The sequence below is a fragment of the Habropoda laboriosa genome, unplaced genomic scaffold (assembly GCF_001263275.1).
Source record: "Habropoda laboriosa isolate 0110345459 unplaced genomic scaffold, ASM126327v1 scaffold333, whole genome shotgun sequence".
In the NCBI taxonomy this organism is placed as follows: domain Eukaryota; kingdom Metazoa; phylum Arthropoda; class Insecta; order Hymenoptera; family Apidae; genus Habropoda; species Habropoda laboriosa.
The window spans coordinates 1,100,142-1,118,198 of NW_017100500.1; the positions used below are offsets into that span (position 1 = coordinate 1,100,142).

The window sequence follows — 18,057 nt, forward strand, 5'->3', positions numbered from 1 at the left end:
GATTTCCTCGTCTTATCCAGCTGAAACGGAAACACACACGTCGCGTTCCGATCGTGGCGCTCACAAAGAAACTCCAACGACCTGAGAACCGCCTCGTTCCTTCGAGCACCTTGCAGATTCTTTTTTCTCATTATCCGCTAACTACCCTCTGTCCTATCCTTCGCACGCGAGAAAACTCCGCGTCGCCTCTGTTCCCCGCTATTTTACACGTGAACGAAGAAACCGCCGGCGAAAATCGTTACGTATTACCCGCGGCTAATTGCCTCCAACGACCGAATGTTATCTGGCTTCGAGGAAACACCGCCGGTGTGTATGTATGTACATCTAATTAGCGACAGAGGCGTGATTTTTACCGGAAGTAACGAAGGGTGGAGGAGGAGAAACTGTTGCACAGACTCGCAGGGTGATCGATCCAGACTTTTCACCGTCACCGAAGCGGGCAAGAAAATCGTTCGGGGAAATTAATAGGGACATCGATAGATAAAGTGGATACGTACGGTGCACTGGCATGCAGAGGAAGGTGCAAAGACTGGACCCATTCGCTTCTAGCACCGCGGAAGACAGCAACTAATTGCTTGACGTTGTCGCTACGCGTGTACGTGACGCACGTGCTTAAAGGGTTTCTGGTTACTAAGTGATTTACGGTTCGCGATAGTGTCACAGAACGGCTTTGCACGTCTTTTTTAGTCCACCCTGGTTACAGTGGTAAGCGTTTCCTACAATCGCCCGATCGGTTTCGCCGTAACCTTCGAACACCTCGAGGCTGAACTCGATTTTTCCTCCGTGAAGTTTCCGTCCCTGGAACCTAATTGACCGACGAACAGTGGTAAGAATGGCGAGGCAGGAAAGGTGATTTGTGTCGTGCATTTTTCTCGATTGCCGAGAAGGAAATTGGAGTTTAAGTTTTACTGGAACGAGGAAAATCGTGACTTTGTTTCAAGTTGAACAACGAAAGAGCGAATTAAAAGTTGTAGAAAATGAATTTTAGTAGCTGATTTCAGCGAGAATAAATGTTTCTCTATAATTAGTTTGAGAATTGTTCTCGTTATATAAGATAACTTTTCTTTAAACGAAAGTACGAGACAGGAGGCCGAGAAATGTTTCTCGTTTCGCGAAGTATTACAAGTTCAAGTAAATTCTATCACGTGTGGTGCATTATTCATTTCTCCTGTCATCGACGACACCATTATTCATTTCTCCGTTGATCAACGACGGCAATCACATTAAATTATCGGCATCCTTAACTTTCTTCGTACTTTTCCACGCGATGTATCATCGGATAAAAAGCTGACTATATTTTCCCCGGGCTAACTATCGAAGAAAGTGCAATCCGGAGATTCCAAAGTCTCCTTCCACCGTAAACAAATCAATCTGCCGTACAATTACCAACCAATAAGGCGTCCGACCGTTGAAAAATTGCTGTTACTTTCCAGATGAACGATAATTCTAACACTTCAACCGATCAACGCTGATACATGGTTCCCCCAAGTTTCCACGATTAATTACCACCGCGGGAAAAGTACCCGATAATGATAATTACCGTCGAGCAACTGGATCTGTTTATCTTTTACTTTAACCTTTTAAGGCTGTCCTGGGTGAAATTTCACTTTGTACGAATTTTGTTTTAATCTTATTCAAAAATGTATTTGCGATAAAATTGTCACTTCCGACAGTAGTGACGGCATTATCAGAGAGTAGATCAATTTTCCCACGTACTCTGCTATAAACGTAATAAAAAAGTTAATTTGGAGTGACATTTCATTAAGTGCAAGATTTTCTAAAGCTGCAAACTAAAATTTCAATTCATTTTTGAGCTTCGATGGTGCAATTTTCGTTTCTAGAAGTTCCTTGCAAATGGTCAACGTGGTTTAGGATACGCGTCCAATTTATTCGCAATCAACCATCGCAATGTTATTTGTGACCGTTGCAAACAATAACTTTCCCACTTTTCACCGGATACTCGATAATAAAAGCAACATTTAATTGCATTTGTTTGACTTTTCTGATTTCTAAAATAAGAAAAATAAGTTTCGGAGTGAAATTTCGCTAATGATTTAGGTTCGATGAAATTTCAGTAACGCGACTTTCTTTGGTGACAACTTTCAAGGGTTAAAGAAACCCTAAATCTAAATCATCCTAAATATCGTGGAAACAGCATTATCGTTTGACTTGTTAACAAAAAATGCAAAAGAAATGCCACGAATTTCTCGTGGTCCGCGGATTGAAATACCGTCCGTCCATGGAGATTAAACCGCGATTAATTCGCGGATATTAATTAGCCAGCGGATGGAGTGGCGTCTCTAAACGTTCTCCAAAAGAAGGACCCCGGCCTACGACTCGTTGAACCAACGCCAGATAAATCTTATGTAATACCGAGGGCGAGAGCGCGAACGCGCGCGCGTTTCCGCGTGTTTCGCGTGCCTGATCGTGTATTTCGCGAAAGGCTGGGTACGTCGGATCAATGCCAGCGGTAACGAGAAATCATCGAAATCATCGGCTTTGCTTTCCCCGTTGCGGACACGCCGCCTAACGGTGAGAAACTTCTCAGCTTCCCACGATAATCAGCTACCGAAGAAAGTGCAAGCCGAACGAGCAAAAGGCGACACGATCCATTGGGAAGCGCCCGATCTTTGATCGTTCAGCCGGAAAAACTGGAATCGTTCTTTTGTCGAGCACAGTGTTTTGTTCGAACAATACCCTACCCTTCTCGTTTCTTTCGACGAAAGATTACGAGCCAGACGTTCTTTCGTGTGGCAAGATTTAATTCGTCCTTTGGGTGAAGAATCCAACATTCCGATCATTTTTTTTTTTGTCGAGGATAAATATACTTGTGTATGAAATCGATTTTCATTCTTTGGAAAATTTTGAAATCTTTTCGTGCATTCAATTGAATGAGTGAGAAGGAAAAGATTGCAGCGGACCCTATTTTCGGGGAATTGAAGGAACTGATTTGCAGCTAAACTAACGATCGAAATGAAAAATTTATCATTAAAAATCATAGCGACGAATTTTAAGCAGAAATTTTAAAATAATTTCGATTTCTCAAGTGCCCGGAATCTTTCCCTTCTTCTTCGCAGCCGTTCGATTATTTTACCAGTCAAAGAATCAAAGTAAAAGGAAAATTTTTTTAGAATTATCATAAACACGTCTGTCTATATTAAAATAATCGATTTTATATTTGCAATTAATCCTCAAAATCCTCAAGAACTTTCAGGAAAAGCTTTCAATACTATCCAAATTTCTCCGTAAATCAACTGGCAAATTAGACTAACTCTACCTTGTATCAATTTCACCCAAATATGACTCCTCGAATATCTTCACGCCGCGCTCGTCTATTTCCTTCATTTCTCCGCTTTTCACTTAATTTCAAATTCTTAACCCAGTTCCGTCAGAAAAGGAGCGATCCTCTCGATAATTACACCTTATAAGGAGAAAAGGTAAGAAAAGGGGGGAAAACTTTCCGCGTGGATCTCTGTTCGGAAGCATCGAAGAGCGATACGCACAACTCCGGTGACGAGTGTCTCGATCGAAGTGTGTCACTTGCACTTGCCGCCGCGCACGGTCCACGGCGAAGAGAGAAAACTTGCACACACCACCGACGCCGATCGTCGCCGCGCGGAAGTGGGTCGAGAAGAAATAGCCACGATGCGTGCGGATCCACGTGAACGAAACGCCGACAGCCGGCCGCGATCGAGGTAGAAATTTTCATCGCGTCGTTTGTATCGGTGTCAAGACATCGCGCACTCCGGATCTCCATTCGTCCCTGTTTTCACCGGCCATTTTTACGATTATTATCGCAATTATCGCACAGCCAGGGACAGTTTTTTCGGCAGCTCGCGCACCTTCGACATATCGCGTTCCTTGCGCTCGTGGAAATCGCTTGTTCGGATGTGAGACGAGGAGAACAAGTTCGACGGGTCGGTTTCAACGATGCTCGTTCACACGTAAAGTCGTTTAAATGATTTTATGCGTAATTCGGAAGGGAAAATGTGACGTCGTACTGTTATGCCGCAGCTCGACAGGGACTTCAAAAATCTCAGTATTCCGTTCACAAAAATAACTCTCTTATTCCGAAGATCAACTCTTAACAAAATCAATAAACTGAAGTCTCAACTTTTAACGAAAACTGACGCGCGGCGTGAAGATGGCCTTCCACCGTAAGCAGTGGTGGAAATTCGTGTTTATCCTAAAAGTACAATCAAATTTTTCTGTGCAATGATCATTTTCCTATTCATAAGATTCCACAAAGTATTTCACTTTATTTGAATTTTTATTGAAAACCAATTATTGAAAAATTCAATATCGAATATCATTTTTATTGAAAAGACAAATTCATGTTTCTTGATAGAATTGAATAATTTGTATTTGTGTACAATAATCATTTTGCTATTCATAAGATTCAACAAAGTATTTCACTTTACACCAATTTTTATTTAAAATCAATTACCGAATGGTTCAATATTGACATAATTTTTATCGAAACAACAGCTTTCAACGAAAAGACAAATTGATGTTTCTTGCTAGAATTGAATAATTTGTATTTGTGTGCAATAATCATTTAAAAATTTATTATTTAATTCTTAGTGAAAATAGAAATTAGTATTGTACATTAGAATTGAATAATTTTGTCATTATTTCCCCTCTAAATGAAACATTTAGGCCGCAAATTTTATTCCACAATCGAGAATTATTTTTTGGCAAACGAAATTCTTCTTTTCGAAGGAAACTTTCTCTCGTTCGAATGAACAACAGAGCGAACAAGAATATTTCGTTTAATTCCATTAGCAGAAAACGTCGCTAAAAAAAACGTGTCTCTTAATGCCTTTCCGTGCGATAAATTAAAAGAGCAAAATAACACAGACATGTGTTCGAGCTGAAATCAGCAGATTAAAGGGAGTCTGATAGTTATAATCTAAAAAAAGATCTCTTCGGTTTTTCTAAATGGCAAATCGACTCGATTGTGTAATTGTGCAAGTTTTTTTCAGAAGAACAGATTAAAATTTGTTCTCCGCCAAATTCATTTCGAAGGTTGCAAATGATATCGTAGCAGGATTAAATTGAAACGACACTCGCAAGTTCTATTAATAATCCCGCACAACGAAACGAATACATTTACGAAGCGATAAAACGCACTTTGCAGATACCATTAATACAACATTCATAACACACGTTTTTTCTCATGTTTAAACACTCTTTATTGCATTCCATTATCTACTTTTCCAATGCAACACTTCTGAAAGCAAATAAACACGTTGCAATCACAGATACAGCTCTCAAAGTGCACACTGTTAATCAGACAAACACTTTACGAGCCGCGAAAATACAATTCCGCATTTTTCCACCGAGAAAAATCGAGGCAATCGTTGACCCAATAAATTCTGTTCGATTAAGAATAATCATAAGTAGCGTGAGTGATACTCCACAACAAATACTTCACGAGAAACGCTATTCCACTTGAACTCACACAAGAATTTAGAAAACATCAATTTTCCACCTTTAACAATCGAACTGCAGTTGGAATAATTGCACACAACAGCAGGAAGAATTTTGCGACTTTAAATGCACGGATAGAGGATTTACGATTTTACTAAACTGTACTCTGCTGTTTTATCAAAATTGCACTTTCGCCCCAGTTCGAGCGATCGCTTTTCACGAAGAACAGGCATATCGATCGTTAAAGCGTGTCGGCTTTTTAAACCGAAGCGCCGTCTCAATTAGGAGAAACCACGTCGCGGCGCGTACTTTCGAATTGGCTAGAAAATGAATTTTCTTTCCACGGTTGAAAAGATATTTACGGGCGATCGCCGGTTCTACCTGTTGATTCATCGCTATCAATTAAACGTACGCGCCTCATTGTTCCGTGTAATTGCCCGATTGTCCCGGTGGAATAACCGCGACACTTATAAATTTCTGTCTTCCACTCTGTACGGCTCTGTTCGCAATTAGGATAAACATGGTAGAAAACTGGTGCAATTGTTTCATGCTCTCTTCGTTACCGTGTAAACATGATTGTTACTTTGTTCGTTCGAGCGTATTGTTGCACGATTGGTCGACTTTCAAAAGTGACACTGTAATTCGCGACTTTTCTCCTTTTCGCGATTTGTCTGGCTTCTGGCACAATTGCGCGATTAATCTACAGTTGATTCGACGATTGACAGTTCGATGCAGATTGAATTATTGGCGAAATCTGTAAGTTAGTTTCACTCGTCTGGTTTGAAATGGGTTTTTGACAGGTTTGGGACAATTTGTGGAGCTTGTAATATAATTGGATCGAAATTTTGTTGCGAATTTCTAGTTCGATTCTTTGTGATAGAAATTAAACGGATTTCTGGATTGGTTTAGGTTTGTGAATATTGTGTTACAGAGGTTTAAGAAGGTTCGAATACTTCCGTATTTGCCAAGTGTGCTGAGAATGTCCTGCAGCAGAAATGACTATGGAACGATAGTTTGCGAAGTGCAAACTCGTCGAATAAGATACACTCTAACGGGCAATCGTGCAACTCATTGGAAGAAAATCTTACGAGTCACTGGTAGCATTACGAATTAATTGAGTGATAAAATTACCAATCTCCTATCTACTTATACGATCACTCGATATATCCGCAACTTTCGAAACAACGTGGTTAAAATCAGTTCGAATTATAGACTGTTGCTTACAAAATATTCAACGCGCGTTCGTTTCATTGCAAAAAAAGGAACTTTCTATCAACTGAGGAAATTGTTAGAAGCTTGAGAAGTGACACAATAACGCGAGACATCTCGAACTACTCGCGCGTCGAAATTCCCCGAAATATCGAACGAATCTCCTGAAAAGCCAATGGTAATTATAGAAGAGAGAGAAAGCTAGATAGATGGATAGAGAGATAGAGAGAGAAAGAGAAAGAGAGCAAGTTAAAGAAAAAAAAATGAAAAAGAGCAGAGAAAAAGAGACAGAGAGAAAGAGAGGGGGAGAAAAGGAGAAAAAGAGCTTAAAAAAGGGACAGAGGGCGAAAGAAAAAATGAAAGTGAGAGGAAAAAAGAAAAGGCGGGAGAAATCAAACGAAAGAAAGAAAGAGAACAATAGAGAAAAACGAGAGAGAGAGAGAGAGAGAGTCAAAGAGAAAGAGAGATCCATTTATCCGGAGTGGCGATCACGCAGAATCCGGACCCCTCGAGCACGCCGCGCCGGTGGATATTCCAAGAGAAATATCAACGATCTTTACGACCCCCGTTATACCAAAGGGGATTCAGGGTGGAACACGCGCGAACGCCAGAAATACATCGCGGCCGGCGTACACACGAGAACCTCCACATACTCTTATAACCCGTATTTCGGTCTAGGGTAATGCACGGAAACGCGACGCGCGTAAACACGTGCTAGCCATATGGCTCCCTGTGTTTCTTACGATTTTTCAGCCTGACCCGGACCTTGAGAACGCGTCACGGATCTCTACAGATCCTGCGTCACTATACTCTCTCACAGACTCGTGAATTCATCGATCAAACTGCTCGATGTCGCGGCCAGAGAGGCTGCGGCCAACGCTTCAAACTTTCAGACAAGCTGATTTCTGTTCCACAGGTGAGAGAGAGAGAGAGTGTGTGTGTGTGTATAAGATGTATCGCGGTGGAACGAATCGAGGGGATTGTTTGAGGATGCATTCTCCGCTGTTGAATTATGCCCGAGCATAATGAGACGGTAATTGTTATTGATACGCGAGCGAAATCATTTTTCGGCGATACCGTTACAAGATAGAGGCCTTTAATTTTAGTCATCTTTCATCGGAACGAGACGTGTTACGGCGAAGAAGAAAGGAGAAATGAACCGTGCGCGTGTTTATCTCTATATTTGCCCACCCACTTCGTTCTTTATTCCTGGGAGCGACTTCGTTTAACCAGTTTTCAACGAAGAAGTCGAAGATTCAGCCTACTTTGTAGCACTTATTTAAAAGAAACATTTAGCAGATGTTTTAATAAAGACGAAAAACTAGATCGGCAAGCATTTACGAGCGGTAATGTTTGTACGCTGATATTGTAAATGAACAGTCAGTGTATTAAATATAGAGTAATATAGGTAATTATAAAAATTGGACAGGTTATCTGAAAGGATGAATGAAATTAAAGTTTCAATGAAAGATCGTCGAGTTAAGAATGAAATTGAACAACTAGTGTGAAACTCCAGGGGTGGTCTGAACCTTGCAACAGGTAACGTGAATACAATGCTCGGAACAATTAAAGAAGGAACGTTCGAAACGAAGGAAACCCCGAGAATGGAATAATCAAAGAAAAACGTAGACGTGAAATTCTTGGAATAATTTTACAATTGTGTTTCCTGTTAAATTCCTTTACGCACTCTCATTAGAGACCGTTATAAAAGGAGGAGCTTAATATTTCCTTATTAACCCTCAATTGAAATAAATGTATCACCTGTTACACGGCACATTAACCGTCGTTGCTTTCGAAAAGGCAACCGTGTCGCCTAGGATCCCCGCGAAATTTAACAGCTGACAGGTCGAAAATTTATATTTCACCGCGGAAAATGTTGGAAACACCACACACATGACCGACAATTAGGCGAAAATATGAGGCAAATTAAGACGTTCGAGATAAATTTCAATTAATCGAGTGGAACGGCGTTCCTGGACGGCAACGTCCCGCGATCGAACCCTTCCAGCTTCTCCACCCCCGTAAAGTATTAATAGACAGCACTTTGGCAATTTGCCTATCGTTTCCTTTCATTCATGTTCCTGTTGCCCGCGGTTTCTAAAGGCAAAAATAAACCTCCGACTAGTTACGAAGCTCCCCTAACCAGAAATCACCATTCTCCCCCTTTTGCTCGATTATTTTATCAAAGGGTACAATTGATTTTATCAAGGATACAATTAACTTTCTCGTGAAACATTTGAATCTGTCAACGTATAAACTTTGCCTTTTGGCTGTCTTTTTGTTTTTCTCGCCTGAGTTACTTTTATCTTACGAATCAAGCTCGATACGTTCACCGTCGATTACGAAGGATCGAACAACGATGGAAGCAGGACCCCGCCAGGTCGTCAATATCAATCACGGCAAAATGTCAGCAGCAAAGAAACGTACGAGGTCGTTACGTCTGAAACATTAACGCGACATTGACAGCTTTATTGGCGGGATTTGAAAGGATATTCGGCCGTACGTCTGCCATCGTAGAAGTATGAATAATTCCGCATTGAACGCGAGTGGCGGGTACTCGAAGGTGACACACCGCGAAGGGTACTGTGTGAAAGGAAAGGTCGAGACATACCGATCAGACTCTGACAGCAAAAATAAGTAACAACCGTTTGGAAAAAACTCGGATGAAAAATCAACTATTCACCGACAGAAACTACTTTCCATAAAAATTACAATTTTCACCTGGCAAATATATCGTTCATAACCTATCACATTTTCCCATACCGTTACATATTCGTTCACCGTTAAATCTTAAAATCCACAGAAACATTCGAATTCTAAATTCCATCTCCGACCACATTGCTTATTACAAAATCCTGAAATACAGAGAAACGTGAGAATTCCAGGTGTATTTTTCGATTCCTACAAAAGTCCTGATGTATGTGAAATCGCGTGAAAATAAATTTCACCTCTCATTGACGTAGCGGATATACGTGACCAAGGAAAAATTCTGTTCGCGTTTCCCCCGTAGAGGTGATCAATTTCTCGATAGCCACGATACTCGTGCAACTTGGATCGCGATACAATTTAATAAACGTTCGTACGCGATTTACGCGTCGCAGTCTCGCCGGTCCATTAGCAAATTGCCGTTCGTCGAAGCTAATTGCGAAGGTTCGGCTGGGCGATAGAGCGTTAAAGGCGAGGAGACGACGCGAGGAAGAAGAGGGAAGGTGGCACGTTAAATCGCTACAGGTGCGGGCCGGCGTATTCAGCACGTTCTTGGCCAGCAAACGCGCGCGGCCTTTCTCCGTGACATTTCAGAGGCAAGAAAACAGACGTAGGTGGAGCTCTTGCATCTTTCATTACGATGCAAGGACGACCGGCTACGAAGAACCGATTCGAGATCCTACTACGTTTTTTATTCTTCCATTGCGGAGAACATGTCGTGTATTAAACGAACGTTGATATTGATTAATTGATTCGCCGTGAAAAAAGGGTGAAGTATTTTTTGTCGAGTAAAGTATTTGCAATCTGTTCGGAAGGAGAAATAAGTACATTTTGTGGCGATGATTGAATTGGAACGTTCTCTGTTTATTTTAAACGATTTTTGATCGACCGACAACTTTTGCAGTGGAATTTTTCAAAATCGAAAGTTTCGCGTTGAAAAGGAAAAGTTTGAATAAAATGTAAGCACAACTTAAGTAAATTTAACACACGATAGGGTATTAACCAAAAATGTATGAAAGTGCTTCTCTCCGCGTCGTATCCCGTTGGAGCCCCCTCGTACGACTTTCCGGGGAAAGGGCTTAGTTTATGGCACCCTCAGGTACCCGCGCGCTTTCTCTTCCTGGGTGACGAAGTCCAGGCCGCCACTTCGCCGCCGAAATCTCGCATTTCTTACAAAAAGTATGATTTTATATTTTTAAATTCTCAATAGTCTGTAGAAACGGGCAAAATTAATGCAAAAATTTAATCGACTAACAAATTATTTATTATTGTTTAAAACGTCTTAACCTTCTCATTTCTTTGATATTATTTAGTAATTTTTTGGTGAGTTGAAGCAGAAATATTCGGTGCCTTTTTTCACAAAATATCGACAACTTCGTCGACTCAAAGTCGCAAATAGAAGAATAGTCATCGAAAATAATGGAGATTCTTTTAAAAATTAAAACTGTGTTCGATTTTTTGTAAGTAAACATCGAGGTTTGCAAAAAAAGGCACCGGATTAATTTCTACGCCTAATAAGATGGAAGGAAAAAGCAACGGCAAGTTGAAATGCAATGTCACGGAATTATATACGTTTTTAACGTTTCCTATATATAGTCCTGTGTCTAGTGGTACTGTTATTTCATTTGTGCAAGCTAAAAACGGCAAACAAGATTATGTAATGATACGGCTTAGAGACTCGTGTTTCAAATAAAAAGGTATTCTGCTACTGTTTCTTGCGTTACACGAGAACACCAAGTGAGTCATATAGCTCGACGACCTCACATTACTGGTGAACGACGTGTGAGACGCGTTTCCTGAAAAATTTGCATTCGCTGCTATATTGGAAAGACGTGATGCAAGAATACTTCGTTATTTCGATTTTTATCGAAACATGAAAGTCACCTGTAGTTCCTTAACGCAACACTTCTTGCGATTCTTCCACGTTTTCAACTTTTATGTAAATCGTGACAGAAACATTTGGTAAATCGTTATTTTCTGCAATATTTTCCAAAGCGAAATCTCTTCTATTTCCATATTTCCAATTTTTACGTTAATCATGGCAGAAAAGTATGACAAACTACATTTAATTTACTTTGAGTGGAATTTTTTCCAAAGTAAAATTTCTTATATTTCCATATTTTCAAATTTATATTAATTACGGTAGAAAAATTTGGCAAACTATATTTAATTTCTTTGACTCTGCGATTTTTTCCAAAGCGAAATCTCTTCTATCTCCATATTTCCAACTTTTACCCAAATCACGATAAAATATGTTTACCAAATTCTATTTCACAGTAAAAGTTAATCGAACTGATTTCACAATTTTTCCCAATGTCCACAAGTTTATCCCTTACTGCTGCAGCACTGACAGAGCTACCGTTACGACATTTCCCCCGGGATTAGTGACGTCTACGATTCGGTCAGCTGGCTACCCGGAAAAGAAATCGTAACCGGTTGTTACGTAAGCTGCACGATCGGCTAGACGAAAAGACACGTTCCCCGGTTAAAACCGGTAGAACCGTTCACGTACTTTACCTACAACAGTAACGATCCCTTAAATCCAAACTTCGAAACATCCGGCGCTTCGATTTCAAAACCCCTCGCATATCAAACTGGAAAAGCTGCTTCGACTGTATAAAAATCACCCTACCAAAACGTCCAGCCTAACTCTCTCAAACACTGCAACCGTGTTAACCAAACCGTTGACGATTTTATATAATCCACGCGTTATTACCATCAGAGCAGCTTTCACGTTTTTAATAACACAGAAGCTTCTCCGGTAGCCGTGGAAATTAAGAAAGAAATTACCACTGGAACCGTAATTCTTGCAGCGTGTCAGAAAGAAAGAGAAACGAGCAACTGAAATAACTACTGTACGTGATAGAATCCCTTTATTGGAGTCACGTAACGTTCCTACAAAAGTGTGTATTTCGCTGTGAAACTGGCTGTACAATACTTAACACCGTGTCCATCGTAGACGTGCTGTAACTCGAAACGAAGGGATTTTTCTTCTTCGATCGATACACCCGGAAAAGGGAAATATCGGTTGTGTAATTTCGCGACGCGAATCGCACGGTAGCAGAGTTTCGCGTTGTATATACGTATGTATGCAGAGAGAATTTGCACAGGTGGCGGTGAGAGGGCAAGGAGGTATTTTTCATTGAACGCGTTGCTCGCAGCACACGTTTCGACACACGGAGAACCACGGCACGAACGCGTTCCGCGATTAAATATACCGCACGGACGAGTGACAGCGGCTTTAATTACTTCGCGGAGTCCCGATTAATGGCTCGCGTGGACAGCATATGCCCCTCGTAACTCGCATCGAAAATTTCTAACGACTTTGATAAATTGCGTGTGCCCGCCGTTTGTACCGGTGCCACCTGGAAAAATAATGTTTTCTCCCCCGTTGGCGGCATTTCAAATAGCCGACGACAGTTGAATTGTTCCCGCTTTCAGGACGGAACGACGATCCGCGATAAATCCTTCGCGATAGTGGCACTTTCGTCGTGGAGACAAGTTGCTCGATGTCTCTACCAGTGCTTTCTTTCTTCGGGGGAAGATATTTACGTGGGAGGGTTTGGAGTTTGCGTGAAACCAGCTTACAGAATGTGAGCGATTTAAAATTGTGAAATTCATAGAATGTATCGATCAAAATTCGCAACTTTCTTGAGAGTCACGTCTGTTTTCTTATTTTGTCAAATTATTATACTTGGGAGGGTCTGGAATCTTTTTGAAAGCAGCTATATACGGAGAACTATAAATTATATAAAATTACGAAATTAGTGGAATGTATCGTAACTGAAGGATTAATAAAAATTCGCAGCTTTCTTGAGAGTGATGTCTGTTTTCTTATTTTGTCAAATTATTATACTTAGGGGGGGGTTTGAAATTTGCTTGAAAGCAACCTTACATGGGGAACTGTAATCGATGCAAAATTACGAAATTAATAGAGCATATCGTAACAGGAGGATTAATCAAAATTTGCAACTTTCTTCTAAATAGTTTACCTAAGATCCTACCATTAGTCTCGCTTAATTTCTCTCGTTTCCTTTTCTCCCGACTTTTACTTTCAGCCGTAGTCTTTAGTTTCCAGCTTTTTACAGCTACCGTCGAGGTTACATTTAATAACATCGTCTTGCTCAACTTCGTCACTCACGCGTTCTCCCCTCTTCGTGTTTTCTACATTTGCAACGAAGAACTAAACATTCGCTCGTACACTGATAACTCCGTGCCAATAACAAACCACCAACCGAGCAAACACTCTCAGCGTAGAAACTTTACGCGAAACCGTGCAAAACCGCGGGTTCTGAATGGAAAAACTCGAGGTCTCGTTTGGTGCAATCAGCGGGCGCACGCTAAATCTCAAATCTCTACCTTTCGAAATGGTACGGTTCAGCTGCGTCATCGACACGGTTAAACGCTATGGCTCGCAGGCCAAATAAGATCTGAAAGGCAGGCCAGACGAATTCTAAACAAACGCGTATCAATCACCACGCTGGATTTCTATGAAACTTTTCACGTGCAACGTTCGTTCTCCCTTTTGTTACGCTGAAACCGCGACGACGGCACGTTTCCGCGCACGTGTGTACGAGAAACTCGTCAAGGATAACAGCTACAAGGAATCATAACTACCAGACGAATCTGTTCGTGAATCGCGCAAGGATACCTCGCGAGAACCGTGTAATTCGATTTTCTTCCTTTCTTCCATTTGTATTCCGCTTCCTGAACCGAAGCTACCTTATCCACGACCTTAAACGTTTTTCTCCTCTTAATTCGTTTCTCATCCCTTGGTTTATGGGCCTCATTAAGCGTATTCTGATATCTTCACTCTTAATCCCGGATGAATTTAACCGGATCCAAGGACTCGCTGTCTTACTTCCACAGATAATTAGAATTAATCGTTTTCTTACGCGACAAATAATCGTCTAAGGAGATATCGTTCATCTGTTTATCCAGACTTAACAGCATTAATATAGAAAATTTGAAAATATCGAGATAACTAGTGAGATTGAATATGAAAGAAAAATTCATCGTGTTTATCAAAGAAAATCACTATGTCCGCCCTAATGATCGCCCTCTTAGAATCCGAGTGACTTCGCGCTTTCTTCATATGCACTATTGCAGAACTCAAGGATAAAGTAAACTTCACCTAACGATAATTAATCGCAGAAACCCACCGATCTGTTCTCCTCTTACCTGTCCGTGTAAAAAAGAAACTTAGTCACCATTTACGCAACGAGGATATTTCGAAACGCGCGATTCATCGATCGGAGGTAGCACACGCTCAAAGACAACAACATCCCTCTCTCGATCAATCACTCGATCCACGCGAATCCTAGCTGATCAACTCGAAACGCACAAAAACCGATTAACTCGAGGCCAATCTTCGGAAGAGTAGGAGGAAAAAGGAAAAATGTAAACGAGAGGAAAGAAACGAAGCGTGTGTATACATTCACGGGCAGGTATCTCAGCCGAAGAATAATGGAGGGTACCTCGCAACAAAGGGCCAAGAGGAACGTACGAATTACGAGCCGGGTCAATTATCCGGCCTGCACGACCGTTAATCCAATTTACGAAATGGCCGGTCACGAGCGTACCACACGCGGCGCGTGCGACGAAAAGGAGTGTGGACCACGGTTAATCGTGGGTGGAAAGACCGCCCAGAGTTTTCGCGGCTCTCGACCACGAGGCGTCCAACTTCTGAGGTAACGTTCGGAAACGGACCAAGTCTGTGCAAAATTGCAACAGCCACCGGGCAGAGACGACGAAGCGGAGCTTGGACCATGGTTAATCGTGGGTGGAAAGACCGCCCAGCGTTTTCACGGTTCTGGACCAGGAGGCTGGAACTTCGAAAGCTGCGTTTAGACGAAACGAAGGAATTCTCGTTCGTGCTCCTTTTCGACTAAATTTAAATTTACACAAGTGTAAATAAATGTTGAATTTGTCGAGAAATTTTGGAATTTCTTTCGTTCGTTCGGTGTAAACGCATCTTAATCCCTGAACGCTCGTGATTGTCTTACACGTGGACAAGTGATTCTCCAAAAGTGCAATTTTACTTAATTTTTTCTTTTCTTTCGCTTTCGATATCGCGCTTCCTTTCGATTTTACGGTAAAAGTGTAAGTTAGAAACGAAACGAATGGGAAACTTCTTTCTATAGGATAATTGAAAAAAAAATAAAATTGATCACTTTTAGGACATCGGGTTGAGCAAAATGTGAGTGTTAAGGAACGAAGCCGTACAAAACTGCCACCAGGTAAATCGTCGTGTCTCGCGAGTTGCGTGCAAATAAACGTCGAATCGTGCTCCTTTCTGACCGAGAGGAAGGAGGAGAGAGAAAAAAAGACACGCAGCAGCCAGGATTTTTCGCTCCCCGAACGTTTCTCGATCAGGCGTTAATTTTACGAGAATACTGGAAGTGAACGATAACTGCGATCGGATAGACCGGATCGAAGCGACTTGAAATTCCCCCCCAGCTGTAATCTCAGCTCTCGATTCCTTTATCTGCGTATATATATATTTGAGCAAGTACGCGAGATTAGATAAGCAACCGTAATGATATACGACGGAGTGGATTATTCGTGTGGAAGTTGGTTTCAGCCAAGTTGGACACGAATTTGTGGAAAAATCACGGGAAATGTGGTGGATAATCATGGATAAAGTTAAAATTGACCTAAGTTTGATTTACTTTGGAAAATATCAGAACGCACGGTGCGGAAGTAGTTATTACGAAATTCAGTATCCAGCGTTGACGTTTCTACTTGCTGTTTCGAGTTACACTTCGTTTACTGTTAACAACGTTAACATTGAGAACAATGTAATTGCAATCGTATCAATTGCACGATACCGTGTTTCGAAAGATAAAAAGTACGACGTGACGCAGTCACTTAGCATTCCAAATTTAATCTCTAATTCGTATTTAATTTATTTCGTAGGACGGCGAAATTGGATTTGAAACGACTCCAAGATTAACGAGCACTCGCGTTTTCAAACATGATTAAACAAAATTCAGTATCTTCCATTCAAATATCCCTCCAATTTTGCACGTTTAAAAAATTTTCATAATTTCTTTAAATTCCGAATGAACATAATCCCAATTAAAATAAGTACTCACATCTCTAGATATGATTAAACGAAGCAAAGCACGTCATCACGTTGCACTTCGAGGTAATAACAAACTGCACTCCACTGAACCAGTAAAATTTGACCAGAGCACGTAGCAAAAGAGATCAGAAAACCGCACAAATGAACTACTAATAAAACACTTATCGATATATCTCTATCTGAAGAATATTCGAATTATCTACGCGAAAATTAAGCAAACAACGATACTGAATGTTCGAGTGCTCGAGATAAACGATTAGACCTTCCAATGTCACTGGAACATGGTCAATCACGAGAAAACAGTCGTAACGCGACCTCACTGACAAAGGACGGACGATGACTGAGGATTTAATTATTTAGTATTTCTCAGATTCCCCACTTCGACGTTCACGACTGCGCAGTGGCAATACCGTAGCTACTCTACCAGCTACGTGCATTCACTCAACGATTTCTTTAGTTCTGCGCAACGTGCGGTTATCACGCGATTTCCTTCGCATTAATTAAACCATTTGTTTTTGTTCCCCGTGTCGATGCACGATAATTCGGCCAACTGCGCGTGAGAATTTTATTACTTCAAGCCGCACCAATTCGAAATTTTACCGGTAAAAATTTTTAATCAAATTTGACGCATATTTTTGGCAAATATTTTTTAACACTTATCGCGTGTTTGTTTAGCAGAATTTTGCAAAGAATACCGAAAGCTAGTACCTTTGTAGAATCTGCTTTTTCTGTAATCTGCAGTAGAAGGCTACACATTTCTAACTTTATTCAAAGCATCCATAAACTACTTGTCAACACATACCGGTTCCGATAACAAAAATTGTCAGCTTCCTTATCCGAAGCGAAACTAATTAGTTATCAATTCTTCCTCCGCTCGTAAAATCGATAAAACGAAAGGACCTTATACAACATTCTATCTCGGTTAAATCTGAATCGAAGGCAGAAAAATGAACAACGAGAATATCTACAAGCTGTAACGAATTAATTCCACGGGGAAAATTGAAACATCACAGTCGACCTTAAAATTCAATAAAACCGAGCAGCACGATCGTACCAACATCCAGACAAATTACCATGCAACTGGGCTGTGCACTTTCTCGGCTCGATGCAGCGTAAATCTCGACGGTCGTAAAATTCATCGACGTACAATATTGTATATGTATATACGCGCGGAAACGAGGAACAAATCTCCGGCTAACCAGCTCGAACAGACTTCGAATTCGTAAACCGAGTGTTTAAAAGACGGCGGAATGGTGGCGGACAAATTGGTCCACGGTTGAAAAGAAGCGGAAATGAGAAGAGATAAACGTGGTTCGGCGTCGTTTTGACGAATCGGTGATAAAAAAAGGAACGCTCCGTTTCGTTTAAACGCCGTTTCGTGAAAAGTCTGGCGTGCGTTTCTCGTTGCATGTATTACAGAAACCAGACACGACGAAACAGATAGGGCTGGTAAAGATCGTGCAAACGATCCCGGCGACGATGGAACAGCCAAGCAAGATCGCGGCCGCACGATCGGCCACGGGACAATGTAATCGAGACGATAAACCAGATAACTCGTAATTAAAGTTTCCAGATCGATCCGTGACTCCGTGGAATGAATTAATTACGGGTAAATTGCGAGA

The 18,057-nt window shown here is 41.1% G+C and overlaps 1 protein-coding gene across 6 annotated transcripts in view; it reads right to left on the reverse strand.

Annotated features, from left to right (window-relative positions):
* The window catches only part of LOC108576145 (uncharacterized protein CG43427), a 164,498-nt gene that overhangs the window by 56,157 nt on the left and 90,284 nt on the right, over positions 1-18,057 (reverse strand). For 2 of the 6 annotated variants that reach the window (XM_017939082.1, XM_017939080.1), the window contains exon 1: positions 16,446-16,598. The exons of the other annotated variants lie outside the window; for them this stretch is intronic. The gene's annotated coding sequence lies outside the window, so the exon portion shown is untranslated. Of the gene's footprint in view, positions 1-16,445; positions 16,599-18,057 lie in introns of those variants that run through there. 6 annotated transcript variants of the gene reach the window in all.